This window comes from Otolemur garnettii, unplaced genomic scaffold (genome assembly GCF_000181295.1).
Source record: "Otolemur garnettii isolate 467f Iridium unplaced genomic scaffold, OtoGar3 scaffold00025, whole genome shotgun sequence".
Classification (NCBI taxonomy): Eukaryota; Metazoa; Chordata; class Mammalia; order Primates; family Galagidae; genus Otolemur; species Otolemur garnettii.
Window position 1 is genome coordinate 20,996,080 of NW_003852420.1, and position 6,739 is coordinate 21,002,818.

At 48.6% G+C, this 6,739-nt stretch overlaps 1 pseudogene; it reads right to left on the reverse strand.

The window, feature by feature from the left end:
• Nucleotides 1-251: 251 nt before the first annotated feature.
• Nucleotides 252-2,858, reverse strand: LOC100941867 (annotated as a pseudogene).
• Nucleotides 2,859-6,739: the final 3,881 nt, after the last annotated feature.

Below are 6,739 nucleotides of genomic sequence, written 5' to 3' on the forward strand. Positions count from 1 at the left end.
TGTCAGACCTAGAAATTGTTCCATGACATCCAAGCATCCCCCTCCCTCTTTTTCCTTCAAGTTCCCTATGATTAGAATCTAAATGAGAAAACAGAAATCTTCATGTTGGTGGTTGAGTTTGCCGAAAGTCTTAATTGATCAAGGATGATTTTTTTTTTATTTCTCAATACACAAATTTTAAGAAGTAAATACATCTTGTAACATTATGGTGGGGAGAATACAAAGGGATGGTCGCCTGCCACGCACTCCCCTCAATATTCCTCCCCTTCCTCAGCCTCGGCTTCCACGGAATCCATGCCCACCTCTCTGTAATCCTTCACCAGGGCTGCCAGGTCCTCTCAGGCCTCTGAGAACTCCCCCTTCTCCATTCCTTCTCCTACATGCCAGTGCTCAAAGGCCCGCTTGGTATATGTGAGATTAGACTAGTGGTCCAGCCAGGCCCAGGCCCAGGCCTCGGCGGTGGTGGTGGTGGTGTTGCTCAGCGTGGCCAGGTCACCCCCAGGACCTGGTAGTTAATGCTCACCTTAAATCCAGCTGGACACCAGTCCACAAACTGAATGGTGTGCTTGGTCTCAATGGTGGCAATGGCCACATTGACATCTTTTGAGACCACATCCCCCCTTTACAACATGCAGGCCGTGTACTTGCCAGGGCAAGGTCACACTTGACCATCCGATTGGCTGGCTCAAAGCAGGTATTAGTGATCTCGGCCACGGACAGCTACTCGTGGTGATAGGTCTTCTCAGCTGAGATGATGGGGCATAGGTGGCCAGGAGGAAGTGGATGTGGGGGTACGGCACCAGGTTGGTCTAGAATTCTGTCAAGTCCTCATTCAGGGCCCCATCAAACCACATCAGGGCTACAGAAAAACAGCAAGCAGCTGACAGCTTTCTCTCTCTCAGCCCTCACTTCCTTCCACAGAGCCACTAGGTTAGTGAGAGGTACAGGGTATTGAGAGTTTCTGGAGCAGAAACCTCTACCTCTTGACCCTTCAAAGTTATTGTCCCAAAATGATCACAGCAGATGTGGAAGGTTTACATTAGGAACTTACCCTCATAACTTTGTAATGATCCGATGGCTACAAAACATTGGGGAGGCTGGGTGCAGTGGCTCATACCTGTAATCCTAGCCCTTTGAGAGGCCAAAGCAGGAGGATTGCTTGAGGTCAGTTCAAGACCAGCCTAAGCAAGAATGAAACCCCTGTCTACTAAAAATAGAAAAATTATGGAGCCAAGGGGAGTGGCTCACACCAGTAATCCCAGCACTCTGGGAGGCTGAGGTGGGTAGCTTGCTTGAGTTCATGAGTTCAAGACCAGCCTGAACAAGAGCAAGACCTCGTTCCTAAAAGGAGCTGGGTGTTGTGGCAGGTGCCTGTAATCCCTCAGGAGGCTGAGGCAAGAGACTCACGTAAGCCCAAGAGTTTGAAGATGCTGTGAGTTATGATGCCATGACACTCAACCCCAGGGTGACTGAGTGAGATTCTGTCTCAAAAAAAAAAAAGAAAGAAAAGAAAAACTAGCTGGACATCATGGCACACACCTGTAGTCCCAACTATTTGGGAGGCTGGGACAGGAGGATCACTTTAAGCCCAAAAGTTTGAGGTTGCTGTGAGCTGGGAGGACACCACTGCACTCTAGTCCAGGTGAGAGAGCCAGACTCTATCTCGGAAAAAAAAAAAAAAAGAAAAAGAAAAAGAAAGAAAATAAGAAAAAAAAGGAACACTGGGGATTAAGGGTTGTCTTTTCTTTTTTTTTTTTTTTTTCTGAGACAGAGCCTCAAGCTGTCCCCCTGGGTAGAGTGCCGTGGCATCACGCTCACAACCACCTCCAACTCCTGGGCTCAAGCGAGTCTCCTGCCTCCGCCTCCCAAGTAGCTGGGACCACAGGCGCCCGCCACAACGCCCGGCCATTTTTTGGTTGCAGCCGTCATTGTTGTTTTGGCGGGTCCGGGCTGGGGACTCGAACCCGCCACCCTAGGTGTACGTGGCTGGCGCCTTAGCCGGCTGAGCTATAGGCGCCGAGCCAAGGGTTGTCTTTTCATTGAATATTCAAGGAAGGAGCTAGCTGGGCTCCCTTCTAGGGAACGGTAGCTGGGTAGCTATAGTCAAGAATTTTTAAACCCTTAGTTTTGTTACCTCTGGGCAGCAATAATACTAAGGGAGGAATTAAAGTAGGATGTTGTGAGGTGCAACTTTTGTCTGTGAGAGAAAGAATGTTCTGATTGAAAGCAGAGAGCAAGCCATCCCATTCATACGCACACATGCACACAGAACAAGAGACAAGACCCTTTCTGGCCTGAAAAAATCTTTGGCAGCAGCAATAGCACTTGTCCCATTGTGATTGCTGTTTTTTCAAAGTGTCATTGGACTGTGAAAGCTACTTAATAACTTGATCTCATCTGAATAATCTGAGTTAATACTAGCTTCACAGTTGTGAGGATTAAATAAGAAAACATTTGTAAAGTGTCTGCCTTAAGGCCTGGCACATGGTAAATCTCAATGAATGTTTGTTGAATGAATGAATCCATGAATCTGAGCATTAAGGCTCTCCAGACCGTTTCCAAGGATCAGTGTATAACAGTTCCAGGAAATGATACTGGTGAACTTTTCCGGCTGAACCTAGAGCCTGAGACATCATCTAAACCTGCTGTTCGTTTAACACACTTTTGAGTATGTTGTGTGGGGTGGACCCTTTGATAAAGGCCTTGTTTGCCCAGCTGTTGGAAACACTGTCTAAGAATCACTGACTACAGACAGCCTTCCGGTGTGGGAATTGTCTTAGCTACACATCGCACCTTGCCCAAATCAGGCCTCTTTCACCACAGCCCACGTCCACATCCAGCTCCTCCCCTTGGCACATGCCCCAACTCCTCCATTGAGGCTGCTGGAGCAGAGCCGTTTATACACACCCAGCTCCCCAAATCCTATTGAGACCTCCCCCTCTGCATGAGCCACTGGCTCCAAGCCCATTCAGCCTGGCCCTTGGGCTGGGGGTTAAGTGATTACATATGGGGAGCGCCCAGAAAAGAACTGTCATATAAAGGCCTAGTCATGTCAGCTCATATCAGGACAAGTCTGCCAGGCTGTTCTACCTTCAGAACTCCCAGTGGGGTTGACTGAGGCTGTCAATATCCCGTATCACAACTCAGCTTCTTCTGCCCATTCCTGCTCTTTCTCATTCTCCCACAGATGTTGACACCAAGGAAACTTTATAATAAGCGTCCAGCACACTAAGTTGTCTCAGAGCCAGCTTCCGAGGAAATTTAACGTATCAGTGTACTAGTCCTGGCAGCCGAGGCTTTAGGACAGACAGGGAGAGACTTCTTTACAATTAGTTCCCATGTTGGAAGCGTGGATGTCATCTCTTTGTGCCCACCAGAGGGCAGCAGCATCCTGCCCTCCGGAGGCTCACAGGTTGGGGTTTGAGGCCTTTTCCCTGGTCTCCCTCTCACTCCCACCGCCAGTATTAGGCAGGATCACTGTGTCCACCCTCCTAAGGGAAACTTTCTGAACCTGTATAGGCCTTAGTTTTGTCAGTTTCTAATTTCTCAGCAGCCAGCACTGAAGGCCAATCAGTCTTCTTACTGGACCCCTTGTCCCCCCTGCTCTGCTGGGCAGCCTTCCGCCTGGGATCTCACACTTAGCACCAACAACAGATTTGTTTTCTGTGTGACAAGGTAATTACAAGCTTGGGGCCAAGAGGCCCAGAGGCCAGTCTGAGGATGGTCACTTCATTCTGGCTCTCCCTGTTCTGCTAACATTATTGATTTTTAGTTTTATTTATGATGATTTTTGTGCGTGTGATCTGGCCCCGGGGGGATGAAGCATGGCGTTGAGAGGGCAAGAACAAATTTATTCTTGTCACAATTTAGCTTCCTGAAATCCCCCACTCACCCTGCATTGTTTATCTGCAGTTTTTAGCATCTTTGTTTTGGCTTCATTCTGTCCCCTAATCCCCAAAGTTTTCCCAAACATTTTTCTGGAAACTACAGCCAGATGTGCCTACAGGAAGGAGACTAAGGGTAGGTGTGAGAAGAGCAAGTATGGTTCCTTTGCTTAGCAGCCATTAACTCATCCAGCAAACCTTTACAGCATTCCCCTTACCTGCCAGCTATTTCCAGACTACCCTCCCCAGCGCCCTGCTACTTTCTCAGGCCTGCCCTCTGGGGGCAGTCAGGCTACAGGCTATGCCCCTTTTTGTCTCCTGCTGGGAAATGGGTATAATGAAACATCTGAGCAGGAAGTTTTCAAGGAGAGTAAGACTGAGATTGGGTACAAGCTTTTCAAATGATGCCTGCTTGAACTTCAGGCTGCTAAAACACTCTGTAAGACACTCTATTTCCTTACCAGGAAGAGCAAGGGCAAGATTCAGGCAATAAATTACGGTGGGAGGGGGTGCTCTAAAGTGCAGTGATTGCCAGGGGAGTCAGCTGAGGCTCAGGGCGATTTGTGGGGCCATATGCCCCCAGCCTGTTTTCAGGAGAATGAATAAATCATTGTTCAGGGGCGGGATGCAGCTGCCCAACTCCTCCCCTAGGCACATGCCCCAACTCCAGCTCCTCCATTGAGGGCTGCTGGAGCAGAGCCGTTTATACACCCAGCTCCCCAAATCCTATTGAGGCTTCCCCCTCCGCACGAGCCACCGGCTCCAGGCCCATTCAGCCTGGCCCTTTGTGCTGGGGGTTAAGTGGTTACATGTGGGGGGCACCTAGAAAGGAACTGTCAGGCCCTGAAAGGCTGTGCTGATTTCGTGCCCTCCTACTGATGAATGAGGCCAGGCGGGGGAGAGGTGGGCGGCCAGAGGGTGGGGTTGGGAGAGGGCGTGAGGATTATACAGTCCACAGAGGCAGCTGCTAGGAAGGGGGTGGAGCAGGCACTCCCTCCTCTCATTCCTCCCTCACTTCAACTTCTCCATCTACTTACTGCTCTGGGCACTGTATGTTCAACAGCCTTGGGACCTTGGATTTGGCTTTTTGGTCTTCTGGTGGAAGAGGGTTTGGAGAGGCCATTGACCACTTGGGTGCACTGGAGAGAGTCTACACAACTTTTCATTCTTCCAGCAACTCCCAAACACCCTTTGTCTTTTTCCTGGGGGTCAGGGGTATAAGGATGGAGGTGGGAAATTCATTTCCTAGGTTCGTCTGGTATAGTATATTTGAAACTGTGCCCCACTGAGCTTTAAAAGCTTTCTGGGAGCCCACTCAGGAGCCAATTATGGTAGAGGGTTCACAGGAAGAGAGAAGATTTTGTTGAAGGAAAAAAAAATATTCCAGGGCTTAAAAATAATGTTTTCTAAACTTCTGACTGGATGTACCTCTCCCCCCTTTATTCCTTTTACAGCTGAGCAAAAACCCAAAATAGAGGGTGTGGAATGGCCATGTTTCACTTAAGGACATCACACGGTAATTTGTTGACAGACTAGAAAGACACTTTATGACTAGGAGCTGTGGCTCACTCCTGCAATCCCAGCACTCTGGAAGGCCAATGCAGATGGGTTACTTGAGTTCAGGAGTTCGAGACCAGCCTGAGCAAAAGTGGGACCCTGTCTCTTCTAAAAACTAGCTAGGGGCTCAACGCCTGTAGCTCAAGCGGCTAAGGCACCAGCCACATATACCAGAGCTGGCGGGTTTGAATCCAGCCTGGGCCTGCCAAACAACAATGATACCTACAACCAAAAAATAGCCAGGCCTTGTGGTGGGTGCCTATAGTCCCAACTGCTTGTGAGACTGAGGCAAGACAATCACTTAAGCCTAGGAGTTGGAGGTTGCTCTGAGCTGTGACGCTACAGCACTCTACCCAGGGTGACAGCTTGAGGCTCTGTCTCAAAAAAGAAAAAAAAAAAAAAACTAGCTAGGAATTGTGGCTGGCGTCTATAGTCCCAGCTACTTGGGAGGCTGAGGCAGGAGGATCTCTTGAGCCAGGAGTTTGAGGTTGCTGTTTGCTACAATGCCCCAGCAATCTAGGCAGGGCAACAGAGTAAGACTGTCTGAAAAAATAAAAAAAAGAAAGAAAGAAAAAAGACATTTAACCTTTAAGAGGCAATGGAAAAATGGGTGAACAAAACAACTAGGTCACCAGCTTCCTAGGCCTTCCTTTCCCAAGATGAACCAATTCTGGGGAATCATTTTCCTTCTAATCTGCCTTAAGGGCTCTCTGGTACGTCAAAGGTCTTCTGGGGCTATGCCTGGTCTTGGGAGCCCAAATAACAATGTTCACTACTGTAACATTAGTGAACAATTTACAAGGCCTATTATCTTTATTTAGCCCAAAAAGGTTAAAATGATTTGATTTGCCTAAGTTTCCACAGCCGTGTGGGGAAGTTGACAGATGATGTGAGCTCAGGAAAACAAAAGAAAGCAAGTTAGCAGTTTGTAATCCAGGACTGCAGTTTGTAATCCAGGACTGCACTTTGTTCTGATGTAGAACCCTCGAGGCTCCCTCAGTTATTTCCCTGCTGTAAACTATGAAACCCAAGCTCTTTGGAAGGGTGGTCATGACCCTTCACAGTTGGGCCAGCTTTACCTCCTGCCTCGTCTTACCCCCATTTCCTCCCAAGCTCCAGCTACACTGGCCTCCCCTGTGTTTCCTGAACTCACTATGAATATACACTCTGCTAGGCCTTCTCCTTCTTTCTCTTGGTAAGCTTCCATTCATCTGTCAAGGCCTGGCTCAGCTATCACCCCTGTGAAGCCTTTCCTCCTCCTCTTTGATGCTCATTACTTCTGCCTCCTGGCTCTTTTG